Source organism: Pongo abelii, chromosome 2 (genome assembly GCF_028885655.2).
Source record: "Pongo abelii isolate AG06213 chromosome 2, NHGRI_mPonAbe1-v2.0_pri, whole genome shotgun sequence".
NCBI lineage: Eukaryota > Metazoa > Chordata > Mammalia > Primates > Hominidae > Pongo > Pongo abelii.
In genome coordinates this window covers 128,767,638-128,794,138 of record NC_085928.1, presented here as the reverse complement: position 1 = coordinate 128,794,138, position 26,501 = coordinate 128,767,638, and the positions used below count along the sequence as shown (strand labels likewise).

Genomic DNA, 26,501 nt, shown 5'->3' with positions numbered 1-26,501 from the left:
CTGGAATTATAGGCGTGAGCCACCAGTTTATTAATAACATTTTATTGTGAAAGTTCTGTACATTTATCTTGGGAAATTTCCATTTAATGTATATTTGGCCTATGAATGACTTAGAAGGTTACGAGAGAGAGGAGTGAGAAAGGCTGAATCACTTGACTAATATAAACTTAGGCAAAAATAACCCATTGATAATAGCTGATGTCTTCTTAACTTTCTGCATGCACTTTTCTGAATTTATTGTGAATTTGACTCAAATGTGTGTCAATTTTTAACAGTATTAATTCTTTCGTATGACAGAAAATTTTTTAAAAACTGCTGTTACATTGTTATAAGGGGCAAACAATTGCTTCTAGAGGTGAAATGTTGATCCAGATGGCAGAAGGCAGAAAGAGAAGAGGTGTGGGGGAAAGGGCGAGACGAGAGGTGAGCCAATGCAGCTAAAGATTTTTGTAGAGTTTCAGGAGAGAGGGAAAATACATTTTTGAGCAGTTGCCATGATGGTTAGTTCTATGTGTCAATTTGACTAGCCTACAGTGCCCAGTTATTTAATAAAACACGAATCTACCTGCCTCTGTGAAGGTATTTTGTAGATAAGTTTAACATCTACAGCCAGTTGACTTTAAGTAAATATTACTCTTGATGATGTGGGTGGGCCTCATCCAATCAGTGGAAGGCCTTAGGAGCCTCCTCCAGCTGAAGTTTCCTGAAGAAGAAGAAATTCTGCCTTAAGACTGCGGCTTCTACTTCAAAACTGCCTGAGTTTCCAGACTGCTGGCTTGCCCTTGCCAGCCCCTACAATTAAGTGAGCTAATTACTTAAATCTCTCTCTCCCTCTCTCACTACATTTTGTCTCTTCTATTGGTTCTGTTTTTCTGGAAAACCCTGGATAATACAGCTACCAAGAGGTCTTTAGGGAGAAATGGGAATGGAGTGGTTTTGAGGAAGTTTTTTTCTGGGATTTGTGAAGGTTTGGACTTCCAAAGTCAGACTTGAGTTTTTCTTTTTAATATGATGGCTTCCATGCTTTAAATTTCAAGGAGAAAGGTCTGGAGTCTTAGTCTCTAAATTTCTGCTCCAGAGAGCCTCAGCTTTCTTCTCAAAATGAAATTGAGAACCAACATCATCTACTCCCACACTCAGGCTGGATGTTGAGAACTGAAACCACTCCTTAATGTCTATACTAACGTCACTTTGATATTCCACTGTTTCTATCAAAAGACTATTTTTCTAGGAATCTCTTCCCAGGCAAATGGCTTGATTATTTATTATGGGAACTGTTCTCACGCTTCTAATAAAGACGTACCCGGAGAGTGGGTAATTTATAAAGGAAAGAGGTTTAATGGACACGCAGTTCCACATGGCTGGGAAGGCTTCACAATCATGACAGAAGGCAAATGAGGAGCAAAGTCATGCCTTACCTGGCGGCAGGCAAGAGAGCTTGTGTAGGGGAACTCCCTTTCATAAAACCATCAGATCTCATGAGATTTATTCACTATCATGAGAACAGCATGGGAAAGACCCGCCCCCATCATTCATTACCTCCCACTGGGTCCCTCCCATGACACATGGGAAAGATCCGCCCCCATCATTCATTACCTCCCACTGGGTCCCTCCCATGACACATGGGAAAGACCCACCCCCATCATTCATTACCTCCCACTGGGTCCCTCTCATGACACATGGGAATTATGGGAGCTACAATGCAAGATGAGATTTGGGTGGGGACACAGCCAAACTATATCAGGAACTTTCCAAAAGTGCCATCAACTCTTCAGTGGAAAGCATCAGTAGATAGTTTGTACCTTAAGATTCTTTTAAATCCCTCATTTCCTAGTTCTCCTTTGCTGTTTTTACCAATCCTGGACTATTTTATTGTGTTTCTTACCCAACCCTAATCAAGTTCCCACATCGAAAGACCTATTTGAAACCAAACTTCCAATTCTGAATAAATTCTGACATTGCTTCGCTCTGACCAGCCGCCTATCCTGACACTGTCAGAGGCCTGTGGAGGGTGATTTTCTCCCTTACCATAGTGAGCAATGAGTTCAGTTTTATCTCATCAACAGGTGTGCTGGTTTTAGTGAGGGAGCTAGTATTCCTCAGATGGGATGAGATATTGAACCAGTGAATCCCAGACCTTTTGCCTGTAGCCATGATCACTTTCTCATTCATTCTGTGTTCCTACAGGCTCATAAATTGTAGATTTCTGCCCTTTAATAAGTAGCCTTTGTCCTATACTCCAGCGCCTTTGTTACTACCTTCAGGGCAAAAAGGCTTGTGAGCATATATGGCTCACTGTTTAAGAGATGCATATGTTCTCTTCATTTATCTTGCTCTTTGATGGGTATACAAGCCCTGGAAAGGCTTCTTAGCCCCAGTGCTAGGTAAGTAGATTGATTTAACTCAGGGGTAGGTAATAGGAAATTTGATTTCATCCTCAGGTCTGAGCAGTAACCTCTAATTCAGTTTTGCCAGCAATAAAGCTGACATTTTGACTCCTGCCTAACTCCTGTAGCTTTTTCTTAATTATTTTATAATATATAGAGGGAAGATATGTGCTTGGTAGTATTATTATTTGTTATAGCACAGATTCAGCCTGTCAATAATACTTATCCCCCCGACTTAGCCCACCTTGCACCATCAAATCTATGACATGAAGCTATAATTGTCAACACAGGTGCAGCTGTTAAGCCATTTACAGCTGGGATGGTCAGGAAAAATCTCATGGAAGAGGTGACTTAGTTAATGTTGAAGGGATTTACATTGGCAGGAGTGAGCTGATTGGCAGTTCAGGAGGGTTCCAATGGGAATGATGGTGAGTCACTCTGGGCCCTGGGCCATGAGCACAGGAATGTTCAGCTAAAGGAATAGTCAAGTCTGAGTGCTGTGAAAAGGTTTTTGTTTTGGCGTAGTGGAAATTAAGGCAGGAAAAGTAGTTGGAGGCCAGATTTAGCTGGTGTTAGCATTTTAATAATGGAAGGCATGATTTTGAAGGATAACATATTGATTAATCAAATTGGAAATAATTCCTCAATCCTGAAACTAGGAGGCAATTTTAAAAATAATTATTTCCAGAATCTTTGATCATTTTGTTTGTTTTTTTGTCTTTAGTTCGTTGCCCATGGAAGGTAGGATGCACACACACACACACCCCCCCTCGGTAGACTGTTAGAAGTGCTCAGAGCTTTTCACCTAATGCTCATTGGCTTTCACACCCAGTAAAGCTGACTTGTGGTTGTCTCCAACAGATATTTGAGAAGAGGTAAAAAATAATACAGTAATTAGACTGTGAAACCAAATACCATTGTATCAAATTTAGTGTTCCATTGTGGTTCTGAGTCATGGTCACACCCACAAAATGAATCAAAAGGATAGGATTATGATATGCTATTAAAGGATTAACATTTCAACATTTAATAAAGTAGGCACAGAGTCTTTATTTTCTTAGTATGCCATCAACTTGCTTATTTTCTACAAACCTTGCATAACAAGATATCTGTTTTTTAAACTTTGAAATAAATTATTGATTTGCCAAATTTACAGTTTGCTAGGGCAGGATTGGGTAAATTTGCTAAAGGATGCCAAGTACCTTCTGATAGGAAAAAGACTGAGATTCCGGTTAAAAGATAATTTTCAGAAAAAGTTAAAATTGTGACTCTTTTACAGATATAAAAATGAACACACGTTAGGGCCGGGCGCAGTGGCTCACGCCTGTAATCCCAGCACTTTGGGAGGTCGGGGTGGGCGGATCACGAGGTCAGGAGATGGAGACCATCTTGGCTAACAGGGTGAAACCCCGTCTCTACTAAAAAATACAAAAAATTAGCCGGGCGTGGTGGCGGGTGCTTGTAGTCCCAGCTACTCGGGAGGCTGAGGCAGGAGAATGGCGTGAACCCAGGAGGCGGAGCTTGCAGTGAGCCGAGATCATGCCACTGCACTGCAGCCTGGGTGACACAGCGAGACTCCATCTCAAAAAAAAAAATGAACACATGTTAAAGATTTTATTTTACTCGTGTATGACAGAACCAGTCAGATTTTATATCCGATTCAAAGGGAAAGTCAAAAAGCACAATTTTATATGGATTAAGGGAATTGAATGGCAAGTCAAGGTAAAACTCGTTTTTCTACAGAAGGGAGGGAAGCTAATAGAAAATCTACTGTAATAGAATTTGCATGTCTACTAACTTACAAAGAGTTATGAAATAGCATAAAGCAATGAAAGGCTAGACTCTGATAACCTGAAAGGATATGCAATATGTAGACAATGTTTAGTACTGCACTGAAACACAAACTTTTTCCTATATACTTGGGAGTAAAAACAGGGCCAGTGGGAAAGATGGTTCTGGATCTAGGAGTCGGTAGGTTCTAGCCCAGCCTGCTGGGGCAGGCTTGTACCCTGTGAGATAGCTGTAATAGTGCTGGATATTTTCTATTTGCTTCTCCAGAGGCACTTGCTCTCCTTCTCTACTCTGAGGTGCTGACTTTTCTGTATTACATCACTGGGCATCCTTGCCTTCTTTTTTCCAATTGGCTTCACCAATTGAACTCACCAGCAGGACATGGAAGGGTGAAGTTTGGTATCCCTCTCCCTCTAGCTCCCTCTCTGTGGGCTTGCTGCAGGCTAGTTGTATTCTTCAACCAAAGATCACAGCTCTGGTCAATCACAGTGTCCTGTCTCTGGTTTCCTGTATCCTCTTCCTTCCCCTAGACCTTCAGGCCTGGGGTGGTAACCACTGTCCACTGTCATTAGCTCTGGAGCACTGGGCTACTCCTTGGATTTCCCTGCATCATGCTCATACTTTTGACAATAGTCTCTTTAAAAACATTTATTTGTTTTAAGATAACTATCTGTTGGGACTTTGACAAATATGGTGAGTAAATTTAGAGATATGAAACTGGAAGCAGTGGAAGCCCAAGCCAGTTTTGGCAAGGAGTATGTATGACTCAGTGCAGCACTGACTAGGGTGGGGTGGGAGGGTGCTGGGGAAAGGACCATTGTATTAATCTGTTCTCACACTGCATTAAATATAAAGAACAACCCAAGACTGGGTAATTTGTAAAGAAAAGGGGTTTAATTGACTCACAGTTCCGCAGGCTTAACAGGAAGCATGACTAGGAGGCCTCAGGAAACTTACACTCATGGCAGAAGGCGAAGGGAAAGCAAACACTTTCTTCACGTGGTAGGAGAGAGACTGAGCTAAGGGCAAGTGCTACACACTTTTAAACCATCAGATATAGTGAGAACTCACTCACTATCATGAGAACAGCATGGGGAAAATCCATCCTCATGATTTAATCATTTCCCACCAGGTCCCTCCACCAACATTGGGAATTACAATTCAACGTGGTATTTGGGTGGGGACACAGAGCCAAACCATATCAACCATCTTCTCTCATATCTAGATCTACTGAGACCTGGCAGAGACCTCAGCTAGTGACAATGGCAGTGATTAGAATACAAGGTGGAGGCTTTCTCTGGGTGTCCTAGATGTTGTGTTTCACAGTTTGGCAGATTTGCAGCTGTTAAAGCAACTTACTTCTGATGGCAGGTGTCCTATCTTCCAGTCTTAAGTTGGCACACCTGAGTTCCAACGCCCCCAAAACTGGTTGTGGAACACCTAATTAACGTGTTAGTTATGAGTAAGCATCTATTATTTAACATAAAGGTTGTTAGAAATACTTTTTGAATTGGTCAAATGGATACCTTTAAAGATATGTTTGGCTAAAATGATTGCAGTTACCTTGCATGAATAGGTTAAATCTGGTGAGCCTAGTCACTTAACTTCAGAATGGTTCCCTAGACACAACATTTAGCTCATCCTCAATTCCTGTCCTCCCTCACATTGAATATGGAGGATTCAATTTTCTATGTTTACAAGATTAGTTGATCCTACTGTCATAATATTATTGCATTTACTTCGGAATAAAATGTTAATTCAAGATACTGGTTGGAATTTAAATAAGGACAAAAGGGGGACTTCACTGAGCTTATAGTGACAACTATGTATTAGTCAGGAAAACTAGATCATGTTTGCTAACAAATAACCCCTAGAATCTCAGTAGTTAAAACAACACAGTTTTATTTTTTACTTATGCTATATGTCCATTGAGAGTCCACTCTGCATTACCATCACTCTAAACCCCTGTCCTAATGAGCAACCACTAGTTAGAACATTGGAAGATAGAAAAGAGGAAACACCCTCTGGAGGGTCTCATTTTGGCAAATACAAGGCTACTTTGTTACCAGAAGACAAAGGGTTGAGAGTATTTGGGTAACAGCACTATGACTATCACAAGTTGCTTGACTTTGTTGTTGTTGTTGTTACTACTTGTAACAAATGTTTATATGCATAGCAGACTGTAACCTGAGACTTACTTTCATTATAGCCTACCACCCGGCAGAGAGGCTGTGGGAGAAAAAAACAAAAAGTCCCCACCCATCTTTAATAAATAGAAACTATTGGTATTTACCAACAAAGTGTTGAACAATTGTTGAATGGACAAATTGTTAGGTCAATTTACATCCAGTGAAATACTAAAAGAAGAGAAGAATTCTAAGCAAGGAAGAAGGATGATGGCTACTCTATTTCAGCTTATGTCATCTGTAGCTTAAATGCTTGTCAGTGATGGTGGGGCACTGAAGCACAAAGATAAAACTCTGAAGGCAATCTAGTAGATTCCTAAGAATATTTTAAGCCTATCTTCCTTCCCTCCTGCCCTTGCTCCCTCCCTCCCCCGCTCCCTACTGCTTGTCTGCCTGCCTTCCTTCCTGCCTTCTTTTCTTCCTTCTTCCCTGCTTCCCTCCCTGCCTCCCTTCCTTCCTTAGCAAGCTGTTTATGCTTAGTAAATATTTCAACATCTTGATTATTCTATAGGATCCCATGGCACCAAAGACAAACAGTGAAATTCCAACATTCTCTCACTTGGCTATACAAGCAGGTGGGATCTTTTAAATAATCCCCTTGACTGTTAAGGATTCTGAAGGCCTATTTGGAAGTTTCTGTCTTTAGTCCCAAAAGTAATGGAATATTCAGAGAAACATCTAAATGAGAGTTAATTTCCAGCAAACAATATCCTGGCATTTACTGCCAATTCACTGTAGCCTAGAGCTAAGCATCTGACTTGGAGATGAAACTTTTTTGTGTAATACAATATACAGAAAGAGATCATAGTGTTTTTTCTTGTAGTCATTTAAGTGGTATAGGAAATAGGACTGTTACGTATTTTATAGTAATCATCACATTATGCCCAGCTTTATCCATAATTTAATAGGCATAAAATTCATCTACTCAAATTATTAAATAATTTAGCAAATTTGTAATCTAGATAAATCACCTTACATTCCCCTAGGTAAACAACTAGTTAAAATACACCACATCTAGAAAGAGCTTTTCTCAGAAATATTTTTACTCTATATTGAGTTTTCTGAATATAAAATAAGCATATTTAAACTTTAAAACAGCTGGCCTTACCTCTATCATGACTAAATAATAAGGGCTTGTTGAATTACATCAATTAGTAATTAGTAAAAAGAAATAGAGACCTAGGTGTTACTTTGGTGTGAATTTAAAAAAAAGTTGCTTGAGAAGTGGAGATGGCATAATCTCTATGCATTGAATGTAAACAATAACCCTTTTTTCTTCCTGAATCTCAGAAGCAAAAGTTTAAAAACTTTAGATAGTCATTAGACTTATCTAAAACGTTACTGATACACATGCAATATTTTCTGTTGTATTTTCACAAAGAAAAAATTTCCTAACCATACCATTAAAGCAGGTTGTATAGTTATATTTATGATTAAGTTGATTCCACTAAGAATCCATTCAATTTTCTTTCTTTTCTGTCCTTGTCATAAGTAGAAATCCTTGAGATATGAGAATGCAAATGGGGAGGCCATGGGTAGGGAAGGAGAGAGTGATTATGGGTTGAAAGAAGTTGGTCATCCTTGAAGTCGTGTTAGCCTTTTCAATTAGCACACTATCCAGTCAAGCTTCCCAAAGCTAGGGAATCTTATAAATTTGACCAAGTTTGTTTTTAGCTTCCTTTCTGACACTTTATTTGCTCTTCCAAGGAGCTTAATACTCCTGATTTTTTTATGCTCTGTCATTTGTCCCTCTTTTGGAGTTTTTTATTTTTTAAAATGACACACAATAATTGTCCAAATTTATAAGGTACATAGTGATGTTTTTGTACATACAATGTATAGTAACCAGGCACCTGCCACCATGCCCAGCTAACTTTTGTATTTTTAGTAGAGATGGGGTTTCATTCACCATGTTTGCCAGGCTAGTCTCGAACTCCTGACCTCAAGTGCTCCGCCCACCTCGGCCTCCCAAAGTGCTGGGATTACAGGCGTGAGCCACTGTGCCTGGCCCACATCTATTCTTTGTTTCATTTTATTACTTTTCAAGATGGCAATGATTCAAATAGATTTTGGATAAAATGTTAGACAACTGATAGGTTACCCTTTACAATGGCACAATGCCTCAAACCAGTGAAAATACCATAGGCTGTAAGCATGCCTCAATAAGTCAGATTCACCGACATCCACTTTTAGAGGCAATAAATGTGAAGCTCTCTAGTATGCCTGGTGTATTGGAGGACATTCCACACTGTTAATTAAAAAAATATTTAAAAGTAAATACATCTGGTAAGATAGATCCTTCCATTTTTGTTTATATAATATAAAGGTGGTTATCTACATATAGAAAAAAGTCATTTTATTTCCATCTCTAGAGGTAATATATTTTTAGATAATACTTATAGGTAGGACATTAGAAGGATATTAGAAAATGTCTTATTTACCAAAGGTACTTACTAAGAACGCAGGTTCTGAGGCTCCATCTCAAACCTATTGGAGCTAGTTTCTGGGTAGCATGGCCCAGGAATTTTCATTATATCATGATTCTTATGTATTCTAGAGTTCAAAACCCTATACTGCTCAGTGGCATGAGGACTTTGTGCCAATCGTTACACTTAGTTTGATTAACTGTTACCTTTAATAGTGAATATGTGAACCCATAAGAAAACATGGGAAATCTGAATTTCTTTCAGAGGTACCATCTTTTTTCAAACTCTAATAGTTACAATTTGAATTCTTTTAAAAATACCTTCTGTTTTGCGAAGATATCTATAGATTTCTGCAAGAAGGAAGGAAACAGCTATCAAGAGAAGGACTAGGACAGTGAGGATTTATGCCTTTCTGTCTTTCCTCCATTTATTTGTCTCTTAAACACATCATTAATATAAAAACAAGTAAATAATTCATCATAATAAATACATATAAATATGTAAATGTTAAAAAACCATCTTAGTTTAGGTCTAAGTCATGCCATAAACAGAATATGTACACTAGGGTCATTGTTCAAAATGGGGACTGAACTTGATCTCTATTTTCAAACTATGATCCGTTGGATGGGTGTCCTTTAATGGCTGCCAAACATAGATAAGCAGAAAACCAAGTGTGCGTGCCCCAGGCTTCCACTCTTGCCTTAACTAAAGCAAGCTTACTTTTATGTTTGCCACATTAGGGGTCCACAAGGAATACATTTGGAACAAGAAAATCAGTGTACTATAAGAACTCCAGGTGTCAGATTTTAATAGGGATTCAAGTTTAGAAAAGCACATCTAGATTTTCTTTAAGTGCTTAAAAAGATTAAAGAGCCTGCCTTGTGCTAACAGCAGGGATACTTTTCATTTCTTTTGTTTTAGGGTTGGTAATTTCCACTGGAGTGGAGGGTGGAATTTCACTGTGTATAACATAGTTAATAGGGAAAAAGGGTCCCTATTTCATAAGTTACTCTGATGGGGGCATTTATCCACTTAGAAAAACCAGATTTACTCACCGAGAAACCTACTGAAGTCATCTGCTCTACCCGTGTTCTTGGGCAAGTTCGTTATTCATCTTCTGCCACAGGTTGCTAATTTTTTAAAAAAGCTATTAATTAGGGTCGGGTGCGGTGGCTCACACCTGTAATCCCAGCACTTTGGGAGGCCAAGGCGGGCGGATCACAAGGTTGGGAGTTCAAGACCAGCCCGGCCAACATAGTGAAACCCCGTCTCTACTAAAAATACAAAAATTAGCCAGGCATGGCAGTGTGTGCCGGTAGTCTCAGCTACTTGGGAGACTGAGGCAGGGGAATCATTTGAACCAGGAGGTGGAGGTTGCAGTGAGCCGAAATTGTGCCACTGCGCTCCAGCCTGGTGACAGACTGAGACTCCATCTAAAAAAAAAAAGTTATTAATTTCTGCTTTCACCATTTGCACATGGTTTTTGTTATTAGTAATTGATCATAATGACCTGGCAGTCACTTGGTGTGCAAGAGATGGGCACTGGACTAGGACAGAGATGATGATTATGATTGGCTTGTGATAATAATGAAGTACTAAACTATCTTTTAAAAATAAGTTGAGAAACCCCAGCAAAGTTTTCATGTGACTAAGTTAGATCTCAGTCTCTAAAGGCAACCTAGTCTAGACCCAAGTTCCAGTCATAGGATTCAGTGTAAATTAGATGTCAACTCCTTAGTCTTGTCTCATATCCTCTCTCAGCTTCTCAACTACCCACTTTTACGGACATACCTTAGATATTGACATCAACTATAGTTAAAATTTTAATTTCAAGCATTCCACCCTTATTTCAATTTTTCACCCCCATCAGGGCCTTCAGTCTAAGGATGCTAAAATACTTTCACTTTACCTCAGCCGCATTATGTTTTTACTTCCTTTGTCACTTCATTTAGATTCCACTTTCCATCATGATAACACTCTGCTGTGTGCATTCTTAACTGTCTTATTCCTCTCTACAGTTGTATGTTTGGCAAAATCCAACCCTGGTAAATCTCCTTGTTCCCTGTACTTGAGCAACTGAGAAAGACATAACCACGATGACCTAGCTCACTCTAAATATATGACCATGAAGCTCTCATAGACTTGGTAAACTTAGGTCATTTCTCCTTTCAACACTCCCCCGTACTTCCATGTGGCTATTTCACACAATACACAGTGGGGATTAGGTTCAGCTGAATGTAACAGAAATCCACTGATGAATCTTCTTACATAAAGCACAAGAAAGTATTTAATGGCTCTTTGAAAGTTCTGCAAAGTTGTCAGGGACTGAAGAACCTTCCTTATTTTTTTCTTCTTCCTCTGCCATGCTTATACATGGCTTTTATCCTCAAGGTAACTAACATGGTTGCTGGAGTGTCAGTCTTCATATCTGAGTTCCAAGGAGCAGAAAGAGGAAGACAGGAGACACACGAGGCACCTCTCAGTTGAGGTACTCCCCTTTAAGGAGTCTTCTTGGTAGTATCATACAGTTGCATACTTTTTGCCATAATCACACATCGTCAGCTCGTCACACTTAACTGAAAGGGAGGATAGAGCATAAAATCTTTCTCTGGGTAACACAGGGCCAAGCTAAAAATAGGGGTTCTTTTACTAAGGAGGAGAGAAAATGGATATAGGGCAAATCATTTTTGCTACATGCCTTTTCTTCTCTCCTCAAATTTCAGCATCTCTCCACTGCCTTGCTCTCCACCAAGACCTTGCTTGTTTCTCTGAGAAAATAGAAGCAGTTGGAAGACATTATTCACATACTTCCATCAGCAAATTAAGTAACTCATCTACTTTCAACTCCACATTTCCTTTTAGCTATTGTTCCATTTCTCTGCTGCCTTTGAGAATAAACTTCTCAAAAACATGTCAATTGCCTCTTCTACTTCATTGCCCCCCATTCTCACTAGAATCTAGTATAACCAGGCTTATGTCTTCTGAAACTATATTATCAAGGTCACCAACGACCTTTCATGTTGTCAAATCCAATGGTTCTCATTTTACTTGACATGGTTCTCTTATCTTATATGGTTCTCATTTTAGTTGACATAGTTCATCACCTCCTCCTTGAAACTCTTTCATCTCTTGCCACTCAGTATACCACAGTCTCTTTGTTCTCTGTCCACCTCTCTGGCTACTCAGTTCACATTCTCTTCGCTGAATCCTTTTTATCTTTAATGACCTCTTAACATCTCCACTTGAATGCCTATTAGGCATCTCAAATTTAACATGTGCCAAACTAAAACTCTTTATCTGAATAGCCTCATCTTTCAGTCTTTCCCATTTCAGATGATGACAATTCTATTATTACTGTTGCTCTGACCAAAAGCTTTGAAGTCATCATTGTCTTTTCTCTGTTTCAGGTTCCACATCTTGTCTGTAAATCCTGTTGGCTCCACCTTCAAAACATAGCCACAGCCTGACCTCTTCTCACTATCTCTGCTGCTAAAGGCCTAGTTCAAGCCTCATCATTTATCAGTGGGAACAGTGTAATTGGACTCTATTTTCCTGCCCTCTTCCTAGAATTTTCTTTTCAACATATCAGTCAGAGTAACCCTTTAAAAACATAAATTAAATCCCACCACTCTTCTGCTACAAATTTTCCAATAAATTCTCATCTTACTTGGAATAAACTCCAAACTTCTTAGCTTCTGAACACAACCTACAAGGTCCTACATGATCCAACCCCTGCTACTCCTCTAACCTAATCTTTTCTTCCTGTCCTTATACTTAATTATGCTCCCATCACACAGACCTACATGCTATTTTTCAAACATGCCAAATATATTTTTTACTTCAGGGCCTATGCACTTGCAGAATCGGCTCTCAAGAATGCTTTTCCTGCAGTTATGCATAGGAATGTTACTCACTTTATTCAGCTGTCTGCTCATGCATCATCGTCCCAGACAACTTGTCCTTACTACTCTAGGTAAAATAGTACTTTTTTTGCTTTTCAGCCAATTTCTCCTGCTTTGCTTTTTGCATGGTACTTAGTATTACCTGGCAGACTTATTTATATATTTATTTCTGGCTTCCCCTATTAGAATGCAAAATTCAGTAGAGTGGGGATCTTATCTTTTTTTTTTTTTTTTTATTTGAGACAGTCTTGCTCTGTGCCCAGGCTGGAGTGCAGTGGCACAATCTTGGCTCACTGCAAATTCCGCCTCCCAGGTTCATGCCATTCTCCTGCCTGAGCCCCCCAGTAGCTGGAACCACAGGCGCCCACCACCATGCCCGGCCAATTTTTTGTATTTTTAGTAGAGGTGGGGTTTCACCGTGTTAGCCAGGATGCTCTCGATCTCCTGACCTTGTGATCCACCCGCCTCGGCTTCCCAAAGTGCTGGGATTACAGGCGTGAGCCACCGCACCCAGCCTTTTTTTTTTTTTTTTTTTTTTTTTATTTGAGACAGTCTTGCTCTGTTGCCCAGGCTGGAGTGCAGTGGCACAATCTTGGCTCACTGCAAATTCCGCCTCCCAGGTTCATGCCATTCTCCTGCCTGAGCCCCCCAGTAGCTGGAACCACAGGCGCCCACCACCATGCCCGGCCAATTTTTTGTATTTTTAGTAGAGGTGGGGTTTCACCGTGTTAGCCAGGATGCTCTCGATCTCCTGACCTTGTGATCCACCCGCCTCGGCTTCCCAAAGTGCTGAGATTACAGGCGTGAGCCACCGCACCCAGCCTTTTTTTTTTTTTTTTTTTTAAGATGGAGTTTCTTTCTTGTTGCCCAGGCTGGAGTGCAATGGCACGATCTCGGCTCACTGCAACCTCCACCTCCCAGGTTCAAGCGATTCTCCTGCCTCAGCCTCCCGAGTAGCTCGGATTACAGGCATATGCCACCATACCCAGCTAATTTTGTATTTTTAGTAGAGATGGGGTTTCTCCATGTTGGTCAGGCTGGTCTCGAACTCCTGACCTCAGGTGATCTGCCTGCCTCGGCCTCCCAAAGTGCTGGAATTACAGGCATGAGCCACCACACCCAGCCTTTCTTTACTTTTCTTTCTTTCTTTCTTTTTTTTTTTTTTTTAAATCTGATTTAAAAAAAAAATCAAAACAGATTTAAAAAAAAACAACTCTATATTTCTAACATGTAGAACGGTGCCTGGCATAAAATAGGTGTTAATAAATATCTATTGAACACTTGACTTCTCTTAGAGACCAACTTGTACATCCACAGATATGTTAGATACCTCCTGAGTTTCTTGTGAGATAATCTACAGACCAGTTACGTTTGATCACAAATTAGCTCTTTTAGGGCTGCTTCCCAAATCCTGCCCATACCCTTGGGTGGATTTTCTGGCCTCGCCACTGCCAAGATCCAGGGTAGGGATAAAGGAAGAGGAGTGAGAGTCAGACACTCTGGCTCACAGCTACCTAATTGAAATCCCTTTGGAATCTCCATGCTCTTCTCAGAATTTTTTCAGAAAAGAAAAGAACATGCATACAAATTGGGAATAGGCTATTTAAGCAGATTTTTCTTTTGACTTCAAGTATTGGATGTATTTATTCTTTATTCTTTGAGTACAGCAATCTGAATATTCTAATTTTGTGGGACACTACCATGGTGTGAGTCTTGTTGAATATGGGGTATTACCTCACATCATTGAATCCAAAAAGTGCAATATTCTCTTTGCTTGGAATGGAGGTTGGAGAACGGGCACGTGACTGAGGGCTGGGACTTGAGTCCAGTGTTTCTCAGTAACTTTAAATCTGTTAAATGGCACAAAGTTAGTGGCACCAATATTCCACTCTGGCAGCAGACGTGACAGTGCCCGGTGACGAGAAAGCAGCGACATCTAGAGGTGGCAGGTGCACTGTCTTACAGTAGCAGTGGTCTCCTGTGGTCTAACCTCTTCAAATATTTTGATTCTTTTCCATTTTGCAGGCCTGGTCTTCCACATTTTTGTTGATCTGTGATCTCTTCATGTTTTTCCAGTATATTATCTTTGGATTAATATAACCAGAGTCAGTTTCTGTTGCTCGTATTCAAGAACTCTAATTGACATGAAAGGTAAAAAAAAAATTCCAAACAAAACAAAACAAACTATGGTAAAAACATGATAACTTTTATATTAACTTTCTGTCATATGATAATTAATGTACAAAGTATGAATGGTACTATTTTGTTTTTCTTATATTTTAATAGTTGTGATGGTTAATTTTATGTCAATTTGGCTAGGCCATGGTACCCAGATTTTGGTCAAATTTTATTCTAGATATTTCTGTGTAGGTATTTTCTAACGATGAGATTAATATTTAAATCAGTCGACTCTGGGCAAAGCAGATTACCTTCCAAAATGTGGGTGGGCAATATCCAATCAGTTGAGGCCTTAAGAAAAAGATTGATCTGCTCTAAAGAAAGAGGAAATTCTGCTAGCAGATTGCCTTTGGACTCAAACTGCAAGCCTTCTCTGGGTTGAGGGACTGTTAGCCTACCCCATAGATTTTGACTTTCCAGGCCTCTACAACCTTGTGAGCCTATTCCTTAAAATAAATCTCTCTTCGTATACACACACACACACACACACACACACACACACACACACACACACACACACCCTATTGATTCTGTTCTCTGGAGAATGCTGACTAATACAATAGTGAAACAGATTACACTCTGATTGTGTTCCTCATACTAACTAGCTCTTGTAATACTTAACTCTTTGAGGCAATTATGCACCCCCACCCTCTTGCTGGATTTAGGCAAAGATTCTTTTGGGAGAAGGAGCTCCTGATACATCAGTGAACAGACCCATTTCCACTTCCCAGAGGGTATAAAGAAGGTCCAATTAGCGATTGGTCAGGGAATGTCAACTTATATGCAGCTACCAGTGATCTCTTAGACTAGCCCTTTCAAGGCTACAGGGTGGGAGCTACACTCAGGAACAACAACCTCATAAGCCAGAGATGTACCTCTGGGGACACTGTTGCTGGTGGTAAGAGGTTCAGAGTGGTTCCAATTAGACAAGATCTTGCCAATTGAAGCAATTCTTCTTATTTTTTATTTTATTTTATTTTTTTTTTGAGACGTCTCGCTGTGTCACCCAGGCTGGAGTGCCGTGGCGCCATCTCGGCTCACTGCAAGCTCCGCCTCCCAGGTTCACGCCATTCTCCTGCCTCAGCCTCCTGAGTAGCTGGGACTATAAGCGCCCGCTACCGCGCCTGGCTAATTTTTTGTATTTTTAGTAGAGACGGGGTTTCACTGTGGTCTCGATCTCCTGACCTCGTGATCTGCCCGCCTCGGCCTCCCAAAGTGTTGGGATTACAGGCGTGAGCCACCGCACCCAGCCCAATTCAAGCAATTCTAATAGGGTCATTGAATCTTCCTGGCTAGTATTGGAAATAAACTAGGGAGGAAACAAAAAAGAAATCGGACTTAAGGCAAGATGTAACGGACCAGCCTACTTCTTTGCTTCAAACCTGCCTGATGCCATAGGAATTGGAAGTTGAAAGGAAGGAATAAGAGAAAAGTAAGTGAGGAATGATGGGGAACTGGGAGAAATGGTGCCTGGTAGAGGAGGTGAGAAGAGGAACTAGTTTTTGAGGGCATGTGAGACTACTTTTAGGAACTGTGCGTATAAAGACTAGATGGTGCTTGGGGGTCCTACATCATGCAGATGGGAGCAGCAAGCTAATAATGTACTTTGACTAATATTTATTATAATATAGTTATGTTGATTTGCTGTGAGGATCAAACAAATGAGATGAGGTATGTGATGCTGCTGGGTAAACCATAAAATAATGCAAATGCAGTGTAATAAAGGATATGTGGGTGTGCAGGAGAAAAACTATTCAAATGAAAGTTGGCACATCTTTTTTCCATCCTACCAGCCTGCTCCTTTGCCCAGTTTCCCCTGATTTTAGGTGCTAAAAAATAAAACCAAAGAGAAGGAAAGAAGGAATAGCAAATCTTATCAGCTCTCACCTAGACTATTGCAACAGTCCTTTCCCCCAGTATTTTCTGGAGTAATCCTTCTAAGGCAGATCTGCTCCTATCACTTTCCACTAGAAAGTGGAAAGACACTGAGATATGCCACCTAGATCCTCCTTTGAGGAAGAACTTTATGGAGCGTGGTCAGCAGACAGCCTCAGCTCTCCACTCCTTTCATATCTGCCTCAGCTAGAGTCTCTCCCCCTTCCCCCAGTCCCAACTTCCCTTCTGACCACACAAGTCACACCCTGAGTGGAAGTAGGTGAACAAGGCCTAGAGATTTCTACTTGAAGAACTACAACTCTGAAGAGTCCTTCTTGCTTCAGAACTCCTTACTGGGTTGTAGTTCTGAGGCTTTGCTGGGACTGCATCTTAGCTTAACTTCTCTTTCCACCCACTCTTGCTTCCTCCTTCTGTCTTCTCTTCATAGGTATTGATCCCTCATAAACATCTGGCGCCCTAAACTCTGTCTCAGTACTTGGTTTCAGAGAACGCAGCTTGCATACCATCTTTAACCCTTTAAGTTATTGCTTGTTGTCTCCACAGAGCTTCTTAAATAGGAGTACGTGGTGATCTCCTAAATAGACCTGGCACACAGCAGGGGCTCAGTAAATACTTGTTGCCCTTGGTATGCAAAGCCAGAGGATGAATAGGAGAGCAATATTCTTTCCTCAGCCCTTCTTTCTTACAATTCCTGGAGTATTGGTTTCTCAATAGAAATAAAAAACATTAAAAATAAATAGGAATATCTTGTAGACTAGATTATAAGTTAGCATGAATTTTAAAGTTAAAATTTGCGAATTTCAAATTATTTTGGCCCAAGCAGGAAGTTGCTTTAATCTCCGGCCTCAAACCCTGGAGATTAAACCCTATTGATGCTTCTGTGCTGTTAGAAGAACATTCATTAATAATCTGAGAAGTTCTGATCGTCTATATCCTGACCTACATAGTATAGCATAAAGCATTCTCCACCATCTGCTGTCACCATCTTTGCAGCCAGATCTCCTGCCTTCCTTAATCTACATGCTTTACCCTAGCCATGTGGAACTGTTGTAGATTCCCTTGGAGTGGCCATGTGTTTTGAATATGTCCTAGATCCACCCGCTCATTTTTGTTCTGGTCATTGCATCTTGAATCTTTATTTTTGTTGAGGGTCCAGAACTTCCCTATGCCCTCTCCATGTGGTGTGGGCGAAGATGACTCTTCTTTTGGCTCTAGGAGTGGACTTGTGACCTAGGTGTGCCAGAGTGTCATATTCCCTTGAACATAGTAACAGGAGGTTGTGTGATTCAATTGGACACAGTAAAGCTCAATTTCGGGGCTTTTGTAAAACTAGTAGGAAAGAAGAAACATTTCTACTAGGGTTAATGAGAGACTGCCATGCAAGCTTAGAGTTGTTGCCAGCCACCTTGCCACCATGAAGGGGATGTCAGCCTCAGTATTGAGTCTACAGAGAGGAAAATGGAGCTGAGAGATTGAGAGGCTAGTTTGTAATCTGTTGAATGCGTAGATTTAGACGTATCTGAAGGCTGTATACCCCCAGATATTTTTACCTATTTGAGGCTGTACAATTTCTACGTGTTTGTGTGTTTGAGTTTGTATATGTATACGTGCCTTAAATGACACCTCACCTCTCACTCCTGGACCTGGCGAGCACCTTTGTTTTTTAAGCCTGAGGACAAATCACTTCCCTATTGAACATGAATTCCTTGGTCAGAGGCTAAATTATTGCCTCCTTTGGTCTCACATTGAATCTAGCCTATAGCTTCACTGGGGCATGTTTTACTTGCCGTGGCTTTCGTCTGTTTATGTCTTCTGTTGCATAGTGATTCTCCTCCACTTCAGAGACTATACATTCTTTATTTTTTTATCTCCAGTGCATCATAGAGTACCTGGCACATGGTAGGTACTTATTATATTTGCATAAATGAGTGAAACTAGAAATAAGGGGTGGTCTATTATGTAAGTATAGCTACCCCAAAATACTGGATAAGATGTTTTTTGACTCTACTAATGGGATTATATATGTTTTCACTTGCAAAGAAGCTTTATTTATTGGAAGTATTAGAAATATGATTGTACAAAGTATAATTTCCAACTGAAATAGGTAGTTTCAAGAATAATGTCTTAGGATGACATATGGAATGTACTATGGTATTCCCATTGCTGTGCTTTCTGTAGGCAACTTCAGTTTCTTGTTTTTGCAATCATTAGAACTTAACCTTTGTTTTGCACTTGTGTTGTGAAAACCAGTTGATTCTCAGCAACAATATTGGAAGCTTCTTTATCCCACCAGGATTTAAGGTAGACTAGAAGATCCAAATCTGCCTTCTTCAAGTGATGCTTGAAGTTTTCATGCATATGGTGGGAAAACAACTGCTTCTCATTAGTTTCGTCTAAAATAAAAGCTGGTTAGTCTTTTGAACATTTTAATGATTTATTTTCTTGATCGCATGGGTGAAACATTTCTCTGCAGTTAAGCAAATGTATTAGAGGCACGTACAAATCTGTCAAACTTGATGTGTTGACTTTGCTCAGAACTTGGTTATTAATAATTTCTTAATAAGCAGCCCTTTAATCCTCCTGGTTTTGTAGCCTGAACCTTTCTGATATCAAAGGATGAAGAGAGAGACATAGTAAAGCTTTCTGTAAACATTGAGAGGAAGTTGGTAGGAGGCTCTCTGGCCCTGATGTGGTTTGCAAAATACATCAAAGCTGAGCAGTAAGAAATAATTATAATCAAGAAACTGAAAATTGTGACATAGATATATTTCTCTTTTGGTGGGAATGTTACTCCACCACACCATTTAACAGAATTGTTTGGGAATAGTAGTAAACAGATTTTATTATTAAGAAGAACTAGGAAAATTTTGTCTTTTCACTTTATGATAGGAAGGCAGACCTATAGACTGGATATTTTCTCTTTTTTCAAAAATTTTACTGTGCTTTTACTGATATTTGGAATAAACTCACATTCTATAGGTTAAATCACCTACTCTGTTTTTAAGGACTGTGAGTTACATATGCATATTTGCTAGTAGGCAAAGTAAATGAAGTTATGATTGTATTACCAAAGTACAAAATTTGCTAAGTAAGATTTGGGTACAGAGAGGATAAGGGATAAAAATAAATATCATCTTGGAATATTTTTAAATGCACAGTGACATTTCAGGAGAAATGTACTTAGTTGCCTATTTTTTGAAAAAGCAAAGATCAGAGAAGTGAAATGTGGGAGTGATTCTATTAATGTTTCTGGTAGATTTTCCTATATTCTTAAAAATCTCAAGATTCTTTCAGATTCATACACTAATAATTATATAAAGAGGGCAGAGAAAACAGCAATTATTATGATGACTGGATTAAGTACCCTGGCATAAAACAGGGAAAAACAAGCATATCTGCATATGGGAACATGGCCACATAATGTTTTCAGCAACAGATTTCTATGGAGGATTTTTGGCATGAATAATAAACATTCATATTGTTGGAATTGCCACATGAGTTATACTGGGGACTATTTTAAGATAAACTGGAACCTGTTAATTATTTCTTGGACTCTATAGTTCTAATTTATGTATTGTAAGATAAGAAGAATGTAAGTTGTTGATGACTTTTCTCTGGAGCATTATTAGTGCAGGTGTTTGTGGTTCTGAAACAATTTGAAAATTAAAAAATTCTGTGTAGCATTTTCAAGTCAGAAGGTGTAGGGTGTATTGATGATTCAAACTAATATATTCTGATTCAACCAATTATAATTGGCAGAAGCAGATTAGAACTCTAAGTAAGATGGGATAGTCTTACCATTTTTGACTTCTCTTATCCTCAGAATGTCATGAGGAAAACGTGATAATAATAATAATGCCAATCTCATAGTATGGCTACTATGAGAATCAGATAAAATTATGTATGTGTAGGGCACTTTGTAAATTACAAGTTACTAAATTGTATCTATACTTATTACCATTTTAAAAACATGGATGTTACTTGTAGCAGACGCTTAAGATGCTTCATCCTGTTAGCCCACCTGATTTTAGTGCAGCTTAGGTGGACAGCTCCATGTGAGTTACCAGCATCCTTCATCAAGCACAGGATGTGACCTCTTTCTGTTGCCTTGGAGGGCTTTTTGTGAAAGCACAGAAGGCTGATCAGTCATATACAGACACAACCTGGAAGCTTGGGGTAGTGAATGCCCTATAAGATAGGCTTGCTCCCAAGGCTGGTGGGAATCAGTGCATAAATGTCTCAGGCTTCTTGTCCTCTGGTGAGACAAATCTGAGGTATGGCCCATGCCATTCCCCAGAGGACCCTCAGTGAGAGTGAGCTCTAGTTGCCCACAGCAATAATCAGCAGATTAACACATGGATTGTACTCTTTTCTTACTGTCTTTTCCCTACTCCCTCACTTCTGTTTTCTGGGGCTGCCTCTCATCAAACCATCTGCATCCATCCTTTGTCTCAAGCTTTGCTCTCTGGAGGTATTACTCTAGCCTAACTCCCTCTAGACATATTAGCATAGTGCTAAAGAAACAAAAAAACATCAGACTACAGCAAAAATGAGATATTTCGGTAAGCACCCTATGGAGAAAATTCCTGGCAGTGAGGTTTACTACCATACTGAAGGGATTAGGGAACTGCTGTGATAATAGGTACTGTACTCTGGACTTGCAAAACTTCAGAGCTGTCGTTTTCAGTATATTTCAGACCTTTAATTACAGAAGAAAGTCTTGAATGTGGGGAGTGGGAACTCAAATCAGTTCTGTTTGAGTCGTTGAATAACACTGTATAAAGTCTGCTGTTATAAAGCACTGTGAAAGGGGCGACCTAAGGAATGAAGAACAAAACATCAAAGGAGCGAGAAAGAAGGGAGAATTAAGAATCGTGTGGATAACTGAGTCCCCAAACTTTGCCTGTTTTAGGCTTCCTTCCAATCCAGCATTTATCTTGGGACTGCTGGGTCTTACGTTCCATGAGGGCTGGGAACTCTGTGTCTTGTTCCCTCCGTGTCACCTCACACAGCACGTGGGACACAGCAGCTGCAAATAAGCAAATTTGGAATAAATGAATAAATTAACTGATTGAATTTCCCTGCTTAGGAGTGTGATGTGAGGGAAAGCCTTAGACCAGAAGGTGGCAGAAGGGGTTCAAGCCTAGGATCTGTCATTAACTTGACACATCAGCTTGCCAACTCAACAGTCCTGCTGGTGCTGGGTACCCCAACACCAAAACAAAGACCTTTAATTGGTTTCAGAGTTTTAAGAAAACTTGTTAAGCAACCGGACTTTAAGAGCAAGCAGAAATGGGTGTGAATCTAAGACATCCCAAATGGGTGACCTTGTGAAAGTTAGTTTACAGTTCTAATCCTAAAGTTTTGAATTTGTCAAAGGGATACAATGATACCTTCCTCTGTGGATTGTTAGGATGCTAACATTTAACATAGATAAAACTTTTGGTATATAGTAGTCAATAATGTCTCTTATTCCCTGCTATCTTTTTTTATTATTGGATTTCTGTGAGTCTCCATTTATCTGACAAAGAACCCTGGACTGGAGGAAATAGAAGAAAAAGAGGAGGACTGAGTAATTGACAGCTTGGGAATAAACCCTTCAAATATCAAAGAACTATTTATTTTTGTTGTTATATATCCAAATATTATGGATATATTATCAGGAAAGTTGGCATGCATGCTAGTAATTTATTTTCTAGAAAAACTAGTATTTTTAAACTTTCTTAAAACTCAGACATTTTATTTTTGGTCTTCCATATTTCTGTTGCCTCTTTGTTTTTTCATCTTCTCTGTCTTTGTTTTCACGGGTATCCTGCTTCCTTCTGTCAGGGGCTTTCTTCTCCTCCTCTTTTTCCCTGAGGACTTGGAGTCTTGCTGCCAGTTGGTAGTACTGTCTTGAGGACTCTGTTCTTGCACTGACCTTTTCTGCCAGTTCCTGAGCTCTCCAGCCCCTTCCATTAGAAGGAGCCAAGCATTCATTTGTTCACTGAGCATTTTATTTTTGTAGCAACTTACTGAATCTTCCAGTTCAGTGGATGCATTCCAGGCCAGAGGCTGCCTAAACTACTTTTCAACAAATACTGTCCTCCAAACTCTCCTTCCTGGGTGTGAACTTAAAGATTGTTTGATGGGAATGGGCATGCTTGGCAACAGAATGCAGAGGGGAAAACTGGTGAGTCTGGTGAGCTGGAAGCCTGGCTTTACCTGGCTAATATGCCTCAACTGGTGAAGACCCTTTGGTGTTAGAAATAATTCTTCCCCTCCTTCCAAATTAACCCCCAACAAAGAAACAACGTTTTTGCTTAGAAGAGTTACTTGTTTCTGTGTCAGACTGCAAAAATAGCTGCCATTCTTCACCTCTTTCTATATCCCTTCCCTTTGCAATGGGATCCCTTCTCTTTGCAGCTTCTCCCATAAAAAGGTACATTCTGTTTCTCTAAAACTTGAACTTAGGCTGGACTTATGACTTCCCTAGACAAATAGAATGCAGAGAAGTAGCTATGTGTGATTTAGAAGCCTGGCCTCAGGAGGCCTTGTGGTTTCTACTCTTTCTCCTGGAATGCTGCCAGCCATCATGTGAACAAGCCTGGGCAGTCTGATGGAGAATGAGATACCATGTGGGCTAGCAAGGAGTCATCCCAGTTTCCCAGGCAAGGCCTCAAACATGTGAAAGAGCTTAGCCAAGATTAGCCAAGCCTGGGCAAATGAGCAGAACCATCTAGATGGCCAAGAGATTCATGAGTCCTAATACAGGATTGTTTTAAACCATTAAGTTTTGAGATGATTTGTTATGCAGAAAAATTAAACTGAATTTAGGTTTTACAAACCCACTAATATACACTATGTTAAATTGATAATTTAGATTCCAGGATGGCAATGACAAGCATGGATAATAATAAATAGCAGAGCAGAGATGGGGCTAAAGGGCAAAGTTCCAGTATGCAAGGATATTTTTTCAATGTTGCCTTTATCTGATCTCATTGATGGGCAATTCTTTGAGGACTCAGGCTCTTTAGTGGCTTTCATAGTATAAAGCTTTTGTAATGTCATTATAATGTCATCAAGTACTATTCCAGCTCAGGAGGTCTCAAACTCTAGGGCTCCACATTCCTTTTCTAGTTTTGTCTGTCCTGGGGTATTGTGAAAGATCGGGGCATTGCTGTTGGATGAGCAATGTTTATGAGAAGTTTATTGAAAATGTTCTATTTATACTTCCTGTATTACATTAAATTGCATGACTTCAAAGAATTAGTTTTCAAAAAATCATTTTTTTTGTTTCCAAGTAACTGAAAGATGTAAGTAAATGATGAAAATTCAGTTTAACTTTTGTTAACTCAGCATTTAATCTTGTGCTCATTGGCTGACACGTGACAACAAAAGGTCTTTAATTTGAGTCTAAAAAGAATTTAAACAAACATGATGTAGTAATTTCTTTCTGAAAATTCCTTTTTTTCACTTAGCAAATTATTTTCTCTCTACAGAAAGCAAATGCTATATCCAAGGCTGCCTCTCATTTAAAAATTTTGAAGGGAGCTTTTTCCTTAATTAGCTAGAAACATCCAGATTTTATTGGCTTTATCCAGAGGCTGTAAGTCCTCATCACTAGTCAAACTCAAAATATTCAGAACAGAATTTGGTAAACTCAAGAAGAAGTAATCTCTAGATATTTGAAGATGTTTCTATATGTTTGTCCTTCAGGAAATTTTAGGATTACATTAATATTTTTTCATCTAAGGTGACCAGCTTTTCCATTTTTTAAAAGGATTGTGAAATAGTCCTTACTTAAGAAGATGTTTGAGATTCAGGAGAGATAAAAACTAGATAGAGAAAAACACTGTTGTGAATCATATGCTTTCGAAAAGGAAAATGTTCAAATTATCACAGTGTTACATGCTGTTTGGCTGGTTGGCTGTGCCAAGACAAGGTTGGAACTTTGCCTGTCAGATCCCTTGGCTTCACTGAGCAGAGTTTTGTACCAATACTGCAGTAAAATTCTTGCTATTTATTTAAGACACAAATCAACATAGAAGTATATACTCTAAGCCTAGAGAATCGAGAGAAAACTAGTCTTGACACAAAATTAGTAACACTTAAATTTATTTAATTCAAAATCCATGTTAAAGCTCTTTCCAGAAAGAGACATATAGAGACATTGCCCAGTGATTATTATATGTCAAGAGTCTGATGCTCAGATTGGGCAAAACCAAGAGCCTCTTTTTCTCTCTACCTCTTTGCTGAATGTCATCTTAAACTGGCGTATTTTTTCCCAGTATTATACATTATAGCTATGTATTATACCTATAAAATTAGATGATCAGGTAATGTGAGGCTTGCCTTTTTGAGGCTGTATTTGTATCCAAAGACAGAGAACAGATCATAGAAAGTCTGTTTATCATTGAGTTTATCTCAAGTGGCCACAGAGACATTTTTACGGAAAATGATTATTCTCTATTCCCAAACTTTATTTTGGATTCTGCTCCCAGTCCCCATTCACTGTTTCCCAGGTCTAATAAGTTTCCTTCTAAATTTGCCTTGAACTGATTGGGAATCTGTGAAACCCACGGAAGTATACTCAGAACTCAGTGTGATGTGAGAAAGTGCATTTTTCCGGGAAGAAAAGCCAAATCTCTTATGAGATTCTCACACAAATACATGCTTCTCCTCTGAAGTTGGAGCACCATCACTTAAATTGGCCATTGTGATTAAAGATGCTCCATTTGCTATGACTTCTTTCCCAGATAAATTGGCATAAAGGACTTAGCTGTCTAACAGCTTATAATCACCACCCGTAACACAATTATCAAAAAAGTTCTAAACAGTATGGTATGACCCAAACTATAGTAGAAGAGTAAATAAAGAGATTCATGTGACCTGTGGTGGAAATTTTTGAAAGATGTCACACTGAATCTTTATAAGTCCACTTAAGAGCTAGAACATTTTAGGCATTCTTGACAGTATTATAAACAAATTCTACACAATTTTTAACTAATAAATGAATTTATTATCTCATTAAAAACAATAGTGATAGATATGTTTAGAATTAGATCAGTGGCTTAACTATGTCAGAGCTCTAGGTTGGCATCTCCATGATGTTCTTGTTCTACCCTCACGGTTGTAAAATGGTTACCACGTCTCCAGGCATAATGTCACATAAATGACTTTAACTAAAGGCAAATGTAGGGTGAGAGCCAAAATAGTGAATATTATCTCTCCTTATGTCACTCTCATCTTTTATCATGGGAGAGAAAAAATCTTTCTGGAACAACTTTCTTTACAATCTCCCTAGATAACTATTGTTTATTCCTTAAGGGCCAAAACTTTGACACATAGCCATTACTAGAAACAGGAGGTCTTGGAAAGTGAGTGACTAGATTTTTCAGCCTTTGCAACAGGAGGTGAGTGATGGTTAAGTGGGTCAGGAATGGCTACTAGGTAGCAACAATCGTGTCTCTGCTATGATTGCCAAAATTTAAAAAATCAAGAGATTTCATGTGAAAATCTGAAATACACCATCTTTGGAAAAATGAGAAAAATCTGAAAATGCTGGCCATGCTTGTGTGAAAAAGATAAGCCATCGCTAAGTAGCAGTTGCTTTATTAGGATAGGGAATGAGAATTGATTTTGCCACAGGCCTCATTATTGTCCATTTTCTTCCCAACACTGGGACTCTGTTATTTGCCATTCCTCATTGTGTTTGCCTCGTTGTTTTTATTACATGAGGGCTCTTTCTTTTGT

At 39.4% G+C, this 26,501-nt stretch overlaps 1 protein-coding gene and 1 long non-coding RNA gene across 2 annotated transcripts in view; one reads left to right on the top strand and one right to left on the bottom strand.

Moving 5' to 3' along the window:
* LRRC3B (leucine rich repeat containing 3B) overlaps positions 1-26,501 on the top strand; it is an 873,839-nt gene that overhangs the window by 29,071 nt on the left and 818,267 nt on the right. The window lies entirely within an intron of this gene.
* Positions 11,489-20,830, bottom strand: LOC129058609 (uncharacterized). The gene is made up of 3 exons (XR_008523833.1): positions 20,725-20,830; positions 14,427-14,776; positions 11,489-11,558 (listed from the first exon to the last, which is right to left on the bottom strand). It is a non-coding gene; the product is annotated as an uncharacterized LOC129058609 (long non-coding RNA).